Source organism: Gallus gallus, chromosome 7 (genome assembly GCF_016699485.2).
Source record: "Gallus gallus isolate bGalGal1 chromosome 7, bGalGal1.mat.broiler.GRCg7b, whole genome shotgun sequence".
NCBI lineage: Eukaryota > Metazoa > Chordata > Aves > Galliformes > Phasianidae > Gallus > Gallus gallus.
The window spans coordinates 1,806,934-1,820,804 of NC_052538.1; the positions used below are offsets into that span (position 1 = coordinate 1,806,934).

General features: G+C 40.1%; 1 protein-coding gene across 3 annotated transcripts in view; it reads right to left on the reverse strand.

Moving 5' to 3' along the window:
* ZNF804A (zinc finger protein 804A) overlaps positions 1-13,871 on the reverse strand; it is a 257,653-nt gene that overhangs the window by 40,819 nt on the left and 202,963 nt on the right. For all 3 annotated transcript variants that reach the window (XR_005861574.1, XR_005861576.2, XR_005861575.2), the window contains 4 exons: positions 12,566-12,799; positions 5,327-5,473; positions 5,133-5,235; positions 4,119-4,246 (listed from right to left, as the gene is read on the reverse strand). The gene's annotated coding sequence lies outside the window, so the exon portion shown is untranslated. The remainder of the gene's footprint in view (positions 1-4,118; positions 4,247-5,132; positions 5,236-5,326; positions 5,474-12,565; positions 12,800-13,871) is intronic.

Genomic DNA, 13,871 nt, shown 5'->3' on the forward strand with positions numbered 1-13,871 from the left:
AAATAAAAAACAACATCCTGGATGTCTGAAATGCTAGTTTCATATAGTAATTCCTATGGTTATCAAAAGGAGGACAAATGGGAACATACATAAAAAAAAAATCTTTGTACAGACCATCACAATACATAGCAGCAGTGTATTCTTCCAGTGATTTTCAGATAGATATTCTACATGCAAAGGACTAAATAGTACTGTTGGCTTATTGCATATTACTTCCAACCTGTTCCAATGGATTTAGGGAACCACTGATACCACATCTGAATATTAGGTTTCTAAGATTGTGATTATGCTACTTGATATCATCAGCTTTACTTATTTGACAAGGTCTTCAGTCTCCTAAATGCTTCCATCGCAGCCATCTCAAATTCCCACACGCATACACAAACTCAGTTCCAAAACTAACAACACGCAATCACTGTCGCACCCCCGCCAAGCACAGATGCTCACCACCGTGTGTGCAGGACCTTGTATGAGACTGCACCCTGGACTTCCTTTCCTAGGCTTTTCCTTATCTGTGTTTTATGATTCCTACAATGTTTTGGCAAACACACAAGAAAGCGTACTGCATGGGACTGCCGTGGTAGGAGGAGGTACCCATCCAGCCCTATCAAAACAATAACAAGAGGGGAATTGCCACATCAGAGCTAAGATCAGAACAAGAGACTTCAGCAGGCCAAGAACAATAACCTGTGACAACCTTTAAACCAGAAAGGATTATTTTTTCTCCTATCTACTTGCTTGGCAGACTAGCAGATTTAAACCAAGAGTATCTCCTCAAAAAGGAAACACAAATATTGATTTAATGGTATTTTTGCATAGCTGAAATTCACCCCATTTAACTCTCTAGTTGTCTTCTGTGTATTTTGTTCCTATTTATTTACATTTCTTTAGATTACAGGAAAACAAGTATATTACACATTTCCTAATTATTTTTCTAGTGTATTGCCACTGGTCTGGGCAGGCTGAGCTCTCTGCAGTGAAAGCAGAAATAACTGACAGAGTAGAGGAGCAGGGCATACAAGAAACTCTGACTGCTGGGGATTGATGCTGTACATGAACATAATGATATCACGCCCATAGTGCCGCAAGTGTGATTTTTACCTGACTCAGTGTGCTGCTTCTCACTTGATAATTAAAAGTTAGATTCTTTATTATGTGCTATTGAGAAGGCCAACACCTCTCATGGTTTTACTTAGAAGTACGTTACAGAAATGTATGGAGTACCTCATCCGAAGACAAGTCCGTGCATGGCTCAGTGCAGAACAAGTTGGGATAATGAGAAATCACTACAGCTTTTTTGAACACACGCAGAGTACGTTTTGGCTCTCAAAGCTATCAAGAAGCCAAATTTTAGCTTCCGTTCTATGCTGCAAAGGCTCAAAAATATGTTTCTCATAAAATATTCATCTGAGTTCCAATTGTGACTTTTTCTTCTTTGTAATGTTGTATAATATCTGAAAATGCCTGGTTATTTGGAGGTGATGTTGTTACACAACCACTTCACCTTTCCTTCCTGCCTGTGAGGATGAGCAGGTGGTAATTCCCCCGTGAGTGTTTTAACCAAACTTGCAAACAACAACAAAATAGGTAGAAAACTGTTATCCTGGTGCTTTGCTAAGTATGAGCTTATTTCAGCTACACTTAATTCTTTTTTCAAGTGGCATGGGATTCTCTTAGGCACACAGACTCATGAAAAAAAAGCAAGCTCAAGTTAAAGATCTACAAACAAACAAAAAAACATCCAAAGGAGATGAAAAGAAAGGAGCTCTGCAGAAAAGCCCAATCACATGTATGCACAGGGCTGATATTAGCGGACAGACAGAATCAAAGATCTCACTTCAGTGAGGCATTATGCACGTGCTTACCCAACTATTTAATAAACCATAGAAACTGAGGGGCAAATTACCTAGGAAATAAATGAAAGGCCACATGAAAGTATTTGACAATGCTTCAGTACCACTTTTATGCCTCTGTTGCAGTGCTGGTATACGATATTTACTAAAACCTGTACAAGATTTGACTTGCAGCTCCAAGGACTGAAGAACAACATTAACCTCCTGATGAGCTCACTAAGAGCCTTTGCTCTTCCCATTCAGTACTCTCCACTATCTTTTTAGCATGTTAATTTCTCCCTTTATAAGACAATACTGTATATACAGATCACATGTTGCATTGCTGTGATTTCTTTTATATAGCCATAACACAATCCATGACTTTAATTTTCTGGCATTCAGCCAGTCCATAACACCTTGCTTTTCTAGTTCTCTGCCTCTCCCTCTCTGTCTGCTTCCTTCTGCCCACTCCAATCCCAGTCAGGTTTCATAGCCTCAGCCTCTGGGTGTTCTGCCTGACACGCTGCTGTGCCCCATCCATCACCTCTCATGCTATCATTTTTGCTTAGCAAAGGAAGGATTGGAACAAGAAAAAAAACAAAAATGAGGAAATTCAAGACAATATTTTTTCCATGAAAAAGAGACCAAAGACTTCTAAAGCAATGCATATGGTACACCTCCAATTCAGATTGACGTAAGCGACCTTAAATTGGCTGGAATACAAATGAACAAGCAAAAATAGAATAGCTCAGTTCCTTCTTTGTTATGGAAATACTCTCAGCATGAAAAAAGTTTATGATAAGCTGGCCTGTGACCTTTGTGGGCATTGCTCTCCACCTGCAATATGAGAATTCCCTAGTGAAAAATCAAATTTTCAGTCCTTGCTACTTACAACTCTATTTGAAGGCACACAAAACTGCACATGCATCTTTAAACATTACTTAAAACTTGAAATTGTAAAAAAAAAAAAAACCATAAAAATACCAAACCCACTCAAATCAAATGCAAAACAACAAGCACCCAACACTGAAAACATTTCTCCCATTTCATCTGGAATTATCATTAATACAATGAAGTCAGTAGTATCTACCCTGGTTTCTCATCTGTGTATAATTCTGTACAATTAAATGGTACTGCATACATTTATTATCTCAAGTTTGGATATTGTAGCCATGAGCACAGCGTGGACAGAAGTCAAGATAATGATTACAGGTCCATATTCAGAGAATCTGAATAAATGAAGGAAGGAGGAACTCCTCAGATGGCCTTCTCCAGTACATAATACCGAGACGAGACTGAATTAAAGATTCAGAGCACCACAGTTCTGCTTCCTGGGTTATGCACACCACAGAAACTGGGCTTCATCATTGACAGTCTGTTCTCTGCAATAAGACTCATGATGGGAGATCAGCAGTGGGATGCATCAACACTATTTGTGATACCTCGAGGTTGTTACATTCATTAATCGCTCTGAATGCTAATGGTCATTTAATCGTATGTTGTGCAATGCGACGGCAAGTATTTTGTAAAGGTTAATGAAGCCTATAGGCAATTATGATCCTTACAAAATTCCCTGACCTTTGCATAAAAGCTTGTTCCTCTAAAACATTGCTATTGACAGTAAGTGTTTCACTGAGGAGGGAAAGCCCCTGCCTTTGTAACTCCTGGGTGCGGAGATGAAGGCAGAGAGTGGAAGAGAGACTGGAGTAAAGCATTATTAGACTTCTCACAATATACACACAGAATTAACTTTCACAGAAACCATTCATTAAATGGATCAGAAACACCTTCAGAAAATGGCCATGCCAAAATTCACTGGCAGCATTTGGAAAAGAAACGTGTAGTGTTGGTGCACCTCAGGGATACAGTTTGAGAGGAAGACTGCAGCTCTCCCATGCACACAAAGCTAAGGCTGCCCCAACACACACACACACAGAGATGGCTGGAGAATCAAGCTTAAAACCGCGCTCAAAACTGCATTAGTGAAGTGACTCCAGTGATCGCCCTTCTCAACTGTACATTTTTTAAGTAGCAGTTGTGGAGAACACCACTGTGTTTAGCTCAACATATTTCTTAGTACATACAGATTGAGTTCCAGAGCTTACTGCAGTCCCTGTTGGACTGCACTGTTAGCATCTGACAAACACCTTAGGATGGAGTAAAGAACACTCATGAGGAGCAGTTAACATAAGTGGAAACTTTAAACCATTACATTTGAAGTGCAGATCTCAGCACAGCCCAGATATGACACATGCAAATGACTGACAGCTAATTCACTGTACATACCATCTAGGCACAGAGGCAGTGTGCAGTCAGAATGCCTGTCTCCGTGGCTCCTAGCTTCAGGACACAGCACTCGCTGAGTTTCCAGGACCCAGATCAAGGGGAGCTGAGGTAGGAATTGGCAGAACACCCTAGAGAAAACACACCCAACAGAATTATTTTCTTTAGCATGACTATAAAACATCAGTGGTAAAGAAGGTACTATGTTATAACCTTTGCACTGAGGCAGCAGATAGAATATTGGTGTTAATAACCCATACTATGCAGATTTTATCATGTATGTTTCTCTGAATGCTGATGTGCCAGGAGAGAGCTGTCTCTTGCCCCGTCCCCTGGGACGTGCTGGTGTCTCAGACTTCCAGGGCTGGGTGCTCAGTGCTCCTTTAGGCACTGGCCTGTGCTATACATCATCAGGTGAAGCAGACCTGTTCTGTAATGATCCTGTCATTTGTTCTTTCATTTAAGCTGTCTGAAGCATGCAGAAAACAAAGCAACAAATCTACAGGACTGCATTTTTTTTTTCCAATTGGTCCTTGTTCACGGCAATTATATTTCTTCATAATAAGGCAGCAAGAATTAGTATCTAACACTGCTTATACGAGCATCATTTTAAACATATTAAAGCCTTTCTGAAAATAACAGTAATAACATATTTATTTCCAGCCTCACTAATAGGCAGCTGAAAGGCATACCGATAGCTGACCAGCAAGCTGAATGTTTCTACTTCTAAAGGTTCAATGTTTGCAATTCGAATCTGTGACATGATCGGAAAATGTATTTCCTACGGAAACAGAGCTGCAGATTCCTGACTGTTGTTTTGGGCTGTGGGACTTACATAAAATTTCTGTCACAAAACAGAGGAGAGACCACGCATTGGCTGCTCAACAGACACAGCTGTAAGGCAGCTCTCCCTGGCAAAGCTCTCAATAAAGTGCTGCCATCTTTGATACATGCCAGACTGACTCCTCCTCAGCTAAGGAAGTGCCTTTTAGTTGTCCTGTGTAATTCACCTCCTACCTTGCTAGTGTTAGCAGAGAGAAGCATTTGAAGGCCGTTTTGTTCCAGGCATCCTTTGGAGCAGCTGAAGTTAGAGGAGGAGGAAAGCACCTCAACTAGGAAACTGGAAAATACAAGGCAGAAACTTTACCTATGCCAAATATTTTCAGTTCACAGCTGCAAAAAAAGGGAGGCAAGTTTTTTCATGCGCTTACCTCTGCTTGTGAAGAGAGAGGAACTGAGCTGCACAGCTGGCTTCTCTGGTCCCTCAGCCAACCACATACTGTGCAAAAGGTTTCAGATCTTACAGGCTTGGGCTCTTAGGTGGTTGCAGGTATACTTCTGGGGAGTCAATGCATGGGCTGCAAGTAACAAGATATTATCACAGTGTGCTTTATACATCCATAATAGCATGAATTTTTATGATGAAGACAATCACTTGCAAATTTGAGGTATGCTCTAACAAAATGTATTTCATTCACATGGTGAAATACAATTCCCAAGGCTTAATGCTCCTAGTGTTCTTTTTGTTAAGAAATTTCCCAAAAAGAGAGAACCTCAGGTTAATGAAACACTTGCTGACAGCTTATCTGGTTGGCCAGACCTTTCTGAGCCACCTTATGAATATGCATTGTTGAAATCCTTAAAAGCCCACAACCTTTAAAGGTGTTACTTTTGCCTAGCATATTCCTCTTCTGCCTCTAGAGAGCTAAGCCTAAGCTTGGCCAGGTCACATAGTTGACACTTAAAATCATAGAACTGTTTGAGTTGGAAAGGACCTACAAAGGGCATCAAGTCCAACTTGATGAACAGGGATGCCTGCAGCTCGATCAGGGTGCTCAGAGCCCCGTCCAGCCCGACCTTAAGTGTCTACAGGGACGGGGTATCCACCACCTCTCTGAGCATCTCCTTGTATTCCATCCAGAGCGCTGTGTGTAACCTGTCTGGTAGCTTCTCTTCATTTGGAGATCCCAAAGTATGGAAGCACCGAAACAACTGGTTTCGAAGCTCTGAAGTGTGCCAAGCCTGTGCAGAGCCATCAGGCTGTACTGCAAGCATTTCTCACAGCTCCATCCTCTTTCCTGACATACTGCAAAATGGCTCCACCCTTCTGCGTTCAAAAGCAGAGTCCTGAAATACTTCTTGCCACCTTTTGCTTCGGTAGTTTCCATTTACCCACTGAGAATCCGCTCATGCTTAGAGCTCCCCTAGCTTCAGTGATCAGGGCTTATGAAAGATGAGACACCGCTCAGCCAGGAACCATTTACTATTTAGTTTAGGATTTATTTGGTATTTGAGAGAGCAAGATTTAAACTCTACTGAACGTTCACTAAATTTGCTCCTTGCAACTATTCCTCAAAACTCAGTTTTACCAAAAAAACTAAGATCCCTTTTCAGAATGGCAAGAAACCAGGGGCTTTTACAGCTTACCTCTCTCCAGATTTTTCTTCCAGTTGCCTTCTGTCTTCTCTTACAATGATTTGTTTTCATCATTAAATATAACTGATATTTTCTTTTGAGTGAAAGATATTTTCTTCTCAATGTCAGACATGTTTGTGAAGAAAGTTAATATTTTTTATTAAAAAAAAAAAAACCCTGATACTGTTAGGACAAAAAAAACCCTGAGCTTTCAGGCATACAAGCTGGCAGTGGGAACAATTTTATTGCCTGCACTTTTATGAAGGAAGCTCACAGTTAGGTAGAGCTTCTGGAAATTGATATAAAAATCGGAAAGAACACTATTTGAATTAAGCACAGTTTATATTTCCCATAGCTGGATGGCCATCAAGAAGGTTCTTACACTATGGCTGTAAGTTCCCTTTTAAGGCAGAGAAATCTAGTCAGCACTGATTGTCATTTCAAGACAATCAGATATGTATTTTAAGACAAAATATTACCATGATATGTAATACAAAAATAACATTTTGTGCCTAGAAACTGAGTAAAAGCTTTCAGACTTCACAAATTTACTATACAGAAAATGCATCTGATGTATGAAGTGGTACACAGTTGTGCCACAGGCAGCTAGCCAATCATACCCGTTAGTTAATTGATTTCATAAATGAGATGAACAACTGCTTCATCTACGTTAGGGCTTTTTTCTTACTGCTCTGCAAGATCTTAACATCATCAGATCAACATACAGTACGTGAAAGGCCAAGTTATCTTCTCTAACAAGATCCAAAGCCCTCTCAAAAATGAATGCAAGCAACATGAAATCCCAATCCACGCCAACATGAGGTGCTAGAATAGCAGCTACAGCAATCGTTACGTTCAGCTTAAAACAACCCCCACAGTGCTTCTGTGAAAACAAGAGGCCGTAAAGAAGACCATAGCACATTGTTTCAGAGCCCCATGGGTTTGGGTTCTTGTGATCCAACCACAGAGCAAGCAAATTTAAGTATCAAAGATCTTAGCTCATCTGAGAAAGCAAGGGGACGAGAAAGAAAAAAGCCCAATACATATTAGCTAATTCAAAGAACGAGAGGAACTGGGATAAAACTGCATTTGGTTTGGAGATTTTGAGGCTACGTTGGCACAACAGAACTTAAAGATCACTACTTACCCATGGCTGACACCAAAATAACAGTGACCTACTGCTAGGAGCTAATGAAATCATTACTGTCAGGCAAGTCATCAACAGCCAATCCTAACAATTGCTGTGGATTTACACTGCTTTTAATTCTGCATAGAAACTCTGTCTTTCAATACTGGGGATGAAAGACAAAACAGAGCTATTGATATGAAATTCTATGAATAAAGGTGACTGAAAAAATAGCAGAAGAAAGATAGGGATAAACTACCTAGATTTGTTTTTTCAATAATTACTATAGGTAAACAGCAGGAGCAAGAGAAATCTGCAGTTAATACAGTTGCACTTTACATTTCTCTCTTAAACTATGTTGCTTGTCCCCTTCCCTTCCAAACCACCCCCTTCATTTAGCAGGAATTGTATTGTGTACTAAATTGAACGTTCTGGCTGAAAATTATTTCAAACCGAACACTACAGCAGCTTTTTTCCTCCTCCTGTGCTCTACAGGCATTACGGTTGTTCCAACTCATTAGTGCAAACTGTGAAAGCCAAAATTGGTTCAGTAGGCGCAGAGCAGATCTGCCAGGGTTTAGGGTTACGTCGTCTTTGCCAGTCAGGGCAGAAGACCTGTGCAAGCTCTCTACTGTTTTTCAAAAGTACCTTCTGTTGTTTACTGGTAATCCTGGATACCACCAGTAATACCAGACTAAGCTTTCTTATTTGGGTTTTGCCTTCTCTCAGTTTATGCAGGACACTGACTTCATTACGTGGATCGGCTCAGCTAAAGAACAAATCACTGATGGTTTCCTTACCCCTTTGCCCTGACCTGTAAACAACGAAAACAATTCTATGTTCTAGACCCAGAGAAACCCTGGAATAAATCTAATGCTTTTACAATGACTTTTTTGTTGTTTTAAGATGTTTGGCACTACAACATACGCTTCATTTTATGACAAATGGTCTTTATTTTTTCATTACTTTTTTCTTAAACTTAGGTCAGGTATGCACTACAAGGAGGTATCAGCTGGTAGCAACCCTCAGGAGTTAATTGCTTCTTCTCCTTCTGCTTTACTGTCCCCTTATGAAGATGTGTAGCATTTCTTTTTGGTTATGTAATATAAAATACTACCAAGATGTACGAAATGAGGTTCATATGGTTAGTGTTTATGATTACTCACACTTAAAGCCATCCAGCTTTCCACAGCTTTAGTCTGCCTGGAACCACTGACGTACACATTGCTCTTTCTGCTGCCCCTGCCATTTTTCTATCATTCCCCTGTTACCATCTCTGGGAGAATGATAGTGGGGAATGGGGAAAATACACTTCTGTGCTTCTTGCATTGCATACTGAGTTTTGATTTGTGTTGTACATATTCTACCCAGCCTCCTTCCAGCACGCTAGGCCTATTAATAATAAAAATATTTAAGTCTGCTTCCATAAAACAAATTCCATTGGGAATTTCTTTAAGGGAGAGTCCTAATGCATGCTTTTTGCTGCGATTTATTCTCCCAGATTGATCAAATTTCAGATCAATTCTCCAGGCATGACAAATATTTTCTGGATGTGGGGTAACCTGACCTTCAAAAGGTTGTTTTCTTCTATTGTCAGTCAGTAACATTACTCATGTGCCACCACAGCCACACTTTCTGATGCTTCTCAGATGCTTAAGCATACACTACACACTGTCTGTATCACAGAAAATGTTGAAGAAGAATGATAACAATGGTCACACAGAGGAAGCTAAAATTCACTGCAATCAGAACAAATACATTTACTGATCTCGGTAGGACATGCATCTCACAGACAGATTAATGGATTAAGCAAGATCACAGTACAAGTCCTCGCAGGAGATGATCACTGAAATCAGTTTCTAGAGTCCCAGCCCGTTACTTAGGGCGATCCATCCTTAACACAAAATCTGTTCGTATCAGTTTGGCTTCCCAGTTTGTATGATTTAGGAAATGATTACCTGGACAGAACAGGAAACTGCTCAAGAACAGTCTAATTATAAGAAAATAGTACTAAGGTACATAGAAATACAGATTCTAAAGAACAGTAAGACCCAAGTAAGCTAGTACTGTTAAAGTGGAGAGCATTGCTAGAAAAAAGCCTTTGGATTGCTACTGGTTAAGGGAAAAAAAAAATGTTATCACCCCAATCAATTTAAGCAGAACAGAGTTCAGCTCGTCTACATCTGCTTGCTTCTGCCAAATAGTTCACAATAATAGCTGAATACTGCTTTGCAATGTTACAACCAACCTGAGGATCAGTAAGAAAAAAAATCAGCCAACACTAAAATGTATCAATAACAATGGAAAGGGGTGTCTTTTTTTGTTTTAGAAAGACACCATAGGTGGAAATGATCCTTGCTTTTAACAACAATACAAGGGACTTACTAAAGAAGTGGCATTATGCCTCTGTACCAAGTTCAGCCTAAGCAGCTGTGTCCCATCCTGAAGTCTTCAAAAATGCTGGGAACAGGAAATGCTACCAATACCAAACACAACAGAGAAATTTCAAGACAGTCGGCAATTTCCAGTTTCCCTCCTGGTGAATCAAAGAGGGCACAGCAAATAAATTAGCAAAGAGAAAAGTGCTTTTGAAACTCACTTTCAAAATAGTACTGCATAGATGAATGTTCCCAGCCCTGCTAGATTTCTACCACCAATCAATACTCCATCATTTTGTCAACATTTGCAACATTGTCATTTTAAATTACAGGACAGCCACAGAGAAAGTACCTGATGTGTCCAAATGATGAACCACCAACTCCTGCCAAAAACAATACAGCAGCAACGCTTATTTTCTGCTGGGTAAATCACTTCATTTCTGCATTACAGACAGTTCTTTTGGAGCTGAAAAATAGCATGTTACTGGCACAGGAACATTTGCAATCCCAAAATCCTTTCTTTTCCCTCCCCTTGCTATTCTCTCCCCTGTCCAACCATGTTGAAAAACGAGATGGGAGTAGAAACAGCTGGAACTCCTCCTCTCTGTTTTTTCCAGCACTCCCGCATCATTCAAGACCATTTCACGCACACCTCAAAGAATTGTGTAGTGCACCACCTACAGAAATACAGATTATGCAGACCGTGGAAACAGGCAGGTGCTCATTTCATCATCCTGATGAACATTTCAGAGATTAAACATTAAGAATGACTGCAGCCCATCAGCTCTTGGGAAAAAACAAACACCTCAAAAATCACATCATTGCAAGTGGACTTTATACAAGAGAGGCTTTAGCATGGGAAGTGGGTAATGGCAGTAGGACACATGCTCAGAGATAGGCAAAGAGAAGGATTTCATCCCCAGGGCATAAGACTCCAGAAGCATAATGTGTCCAGATCTATATATAGATATAGATATATACACTATTAAAAAAAATAGAAACTTCTAAATGTACCCTTACATACATGCAAATTGAAGTGAAATGCTTGAAAATCTCTTCAAGTGCATCCAGGGGATCACAAAATGCATCACAAAAATGATGCAAAGGATGGAACATCTCCTTAGGAGGACAGGCTAAGAGAGCTGGGGCTGTTCAGCCTGGAGAAGAGAAGGCTGCAAGGCAACCTGATAGCAGCCTGTCAGTATCTAAAGGGGAGCTACAGGAAAGAAGGGGACAGGCTCTTTAGCAGGGTCTGTGGTGACAGGACAAGGGGAAATGGTTTCAAATTTAAAGAGGGGAGATTCGGGTTAGCTACAAGGGAAAAGTCTTTCACAGAGAGGGTGGCGAGGCACTGGCACAGATTGCTCAGTGATGTGACGGATGCCCCATCCCTGGAGACTTTCAAGGTCAGGCTGGACCAGGCTCTGAGCACCCTGATACAGCTGTGCACATCTATGTTCATTGCAGGGGAGCTAGACTAGATGGCCTTTGAGTGTCCCTTCCAACTCAAAAGATTCTCTGATTTTACAGGCAATGCTACAGGGTATTGCTTCATCCAGAAGGCTCCCTTGCCTGAACATACAGCATTACCCTGAGTTATTTCAGTTGCCTCATAAACACTGGTAAAATGATTTTATTTGTTCACTCTACATTTATCTATCACCTTTCACCATACAATTCAACATCTTTCACACGTCACAAGTGGTCAATTAATGTCAAATGCCTTTGCAGCCAGCATCACTACAGGTGAGCCTAAAGCCTGGTATGCATCCACCAGAAGGCAGCATGCCCTCATCCTGCACTAGGATTCCTCACTCAGCACCAGTGCCTGAAAAAAAAACAAAGCTGCCCTCTTAGCTCATTATTTCTACACCATGGTGTTGCTCCTGATGCCTAACATCAAAGATCAACTTTATTGCAGTAGCACTGCCACAAGCTCTGATCTTCCTTGGGAAATGGTATTTCAGATATTTGGGGTGAGTTTATTTCAAATAGAGGAATGGAAGTGAAAAGCACTTTTAAAGCAGAAGTCTAGAACTGAATATAAGAAAAGCATCTGATAAGAAAAATGATTCCACGTGAAACTGGCTACCTGAATTTTGAAGAAATTTGATGTTTTTTGAGTTATTTTTTCTTGTTGTTCAAAGCAATTACTACTCTTCTGTGACACTGTTATCTTACTGGTAAATTTTGTAATGGCCTCTTCTGGTTTGGACTGTTGAAAGCAGTGAGTGATCATTGCATAAAATCCTCTCTCCAGAGGAGGCTTAAATCCTATCAGTGTAAAACAAACTTCTCATGCAAAATCTGTGGCAAAGTGATATCTGAGATTTTGGCATTATTCAAACTATACAGTATGTTTTTAAGAAAAACCTATAATTTGAAAGCATCTGTACAATTTCACGTTAGATCAGTATAGCTGCTGCTTTTCTCCTAAGACTGTCTTCTGCTTTTTTCCCCTTCTTTTTAACTCTGAGAAAAAGAACATCCCACAGGTTATGGAAAGATGAACATTGCATTTCACCACTTACCAGCCTAACAAGGTGCCAGGCTATACGTGAAGTCCTTGCCTCTTTCATGTGTCTTCCTCTGAAGCTGGTGGTCCGCCACTTCAGCTCACTACCCAGGAGCCTCCTCTTTCAAAACGGAGGAAACTACTTCAAGAAGTTACAGCAGTGGAAAGCAGCTCAACAAATTGGGCCACGATGAGTTGTCTGCCATCGTGTCTAAAATGGCTGCAAACACAAGTCAGGTCACATGATTTTCTAAAAAGAAAATAAAAAGAAAGATAACAGCCTCACACCTATGCAGGACATTCCTGAATAAATACAAGTGGATCCTTGAGCAGTAGCAGTTGTTCCTCTGTTTTGCTTTTATATCATGGAAGCAAAGCAGCGTTGTGTAGCTGCTTCTAATGGAAAGCTATTAAGAGTTTTGTACCTGTCAGGGTTTTAATTAATTCAGACCCAGAACCAAAGCTGGTTAATAAGGCCTTAATTTACCATGCCCTTTGGAACGTGTTGCATTCTGTCAGTGTAGATACCATTAAGCACCACTGAGAAAACACGAAAGCAAGCTACTCAGCAAGGCTGCACTTTGATTTCTAGTTGCCATGAGGTCTGCAAAGAGTTGGTCAAGAGCAGTAGTTCATATTTCCTTACAGAAGTTATGATTTTATGCAACTACGTTGTTTTTTGACAACCAAGGCATATTACAATAAAGAAAATTCCTTTATTCCCATTTTCTTACATAGAACTTGATGTATGAGAAATGCCAGTCATTAATTTTGGTAATCTTTTTTTCTCCACATCAACATTTCAACTCACTGGCATTTCTGACCTCTCTACTTGCTTGGTGAATGCTGTAATGCTCCCAGTGGATGTTAATGATCGCTTTGTGAATATGTAGAGATAGGCACTCCATCCAACTATTACCAGTGGCAGAAAAAAATGTCAATGTATGTTAATCTGTATCATTTTCTTGTAAGAGGCTCTTAAGCACATATAATGTATAGCAAAAAAATAAAAAGGATTGGTTTTGGACATACCAACAAAAATACATTAGCAGGCTTAAGCTCCCTTTTTAAAAACCAAATAATTTCATGGCTTTTTGTGACAGCAGAAAGATAACGATCATTTTAGTACTCCACGGGAAACATCTTCAAGTAGGGATTTGCCCCTTGAAAGCAGTTTTTCTATATTACCTACAAGAACAATTCTTAATCCAACTCAAATAACATTTTTCAGATAGACATACTAACACTTCCTAAGGAGTCATGGAATAAAATAATCCAAACACTAAGTGTAAATATTTCTAAATTAAAAATAAAGCCTTTAA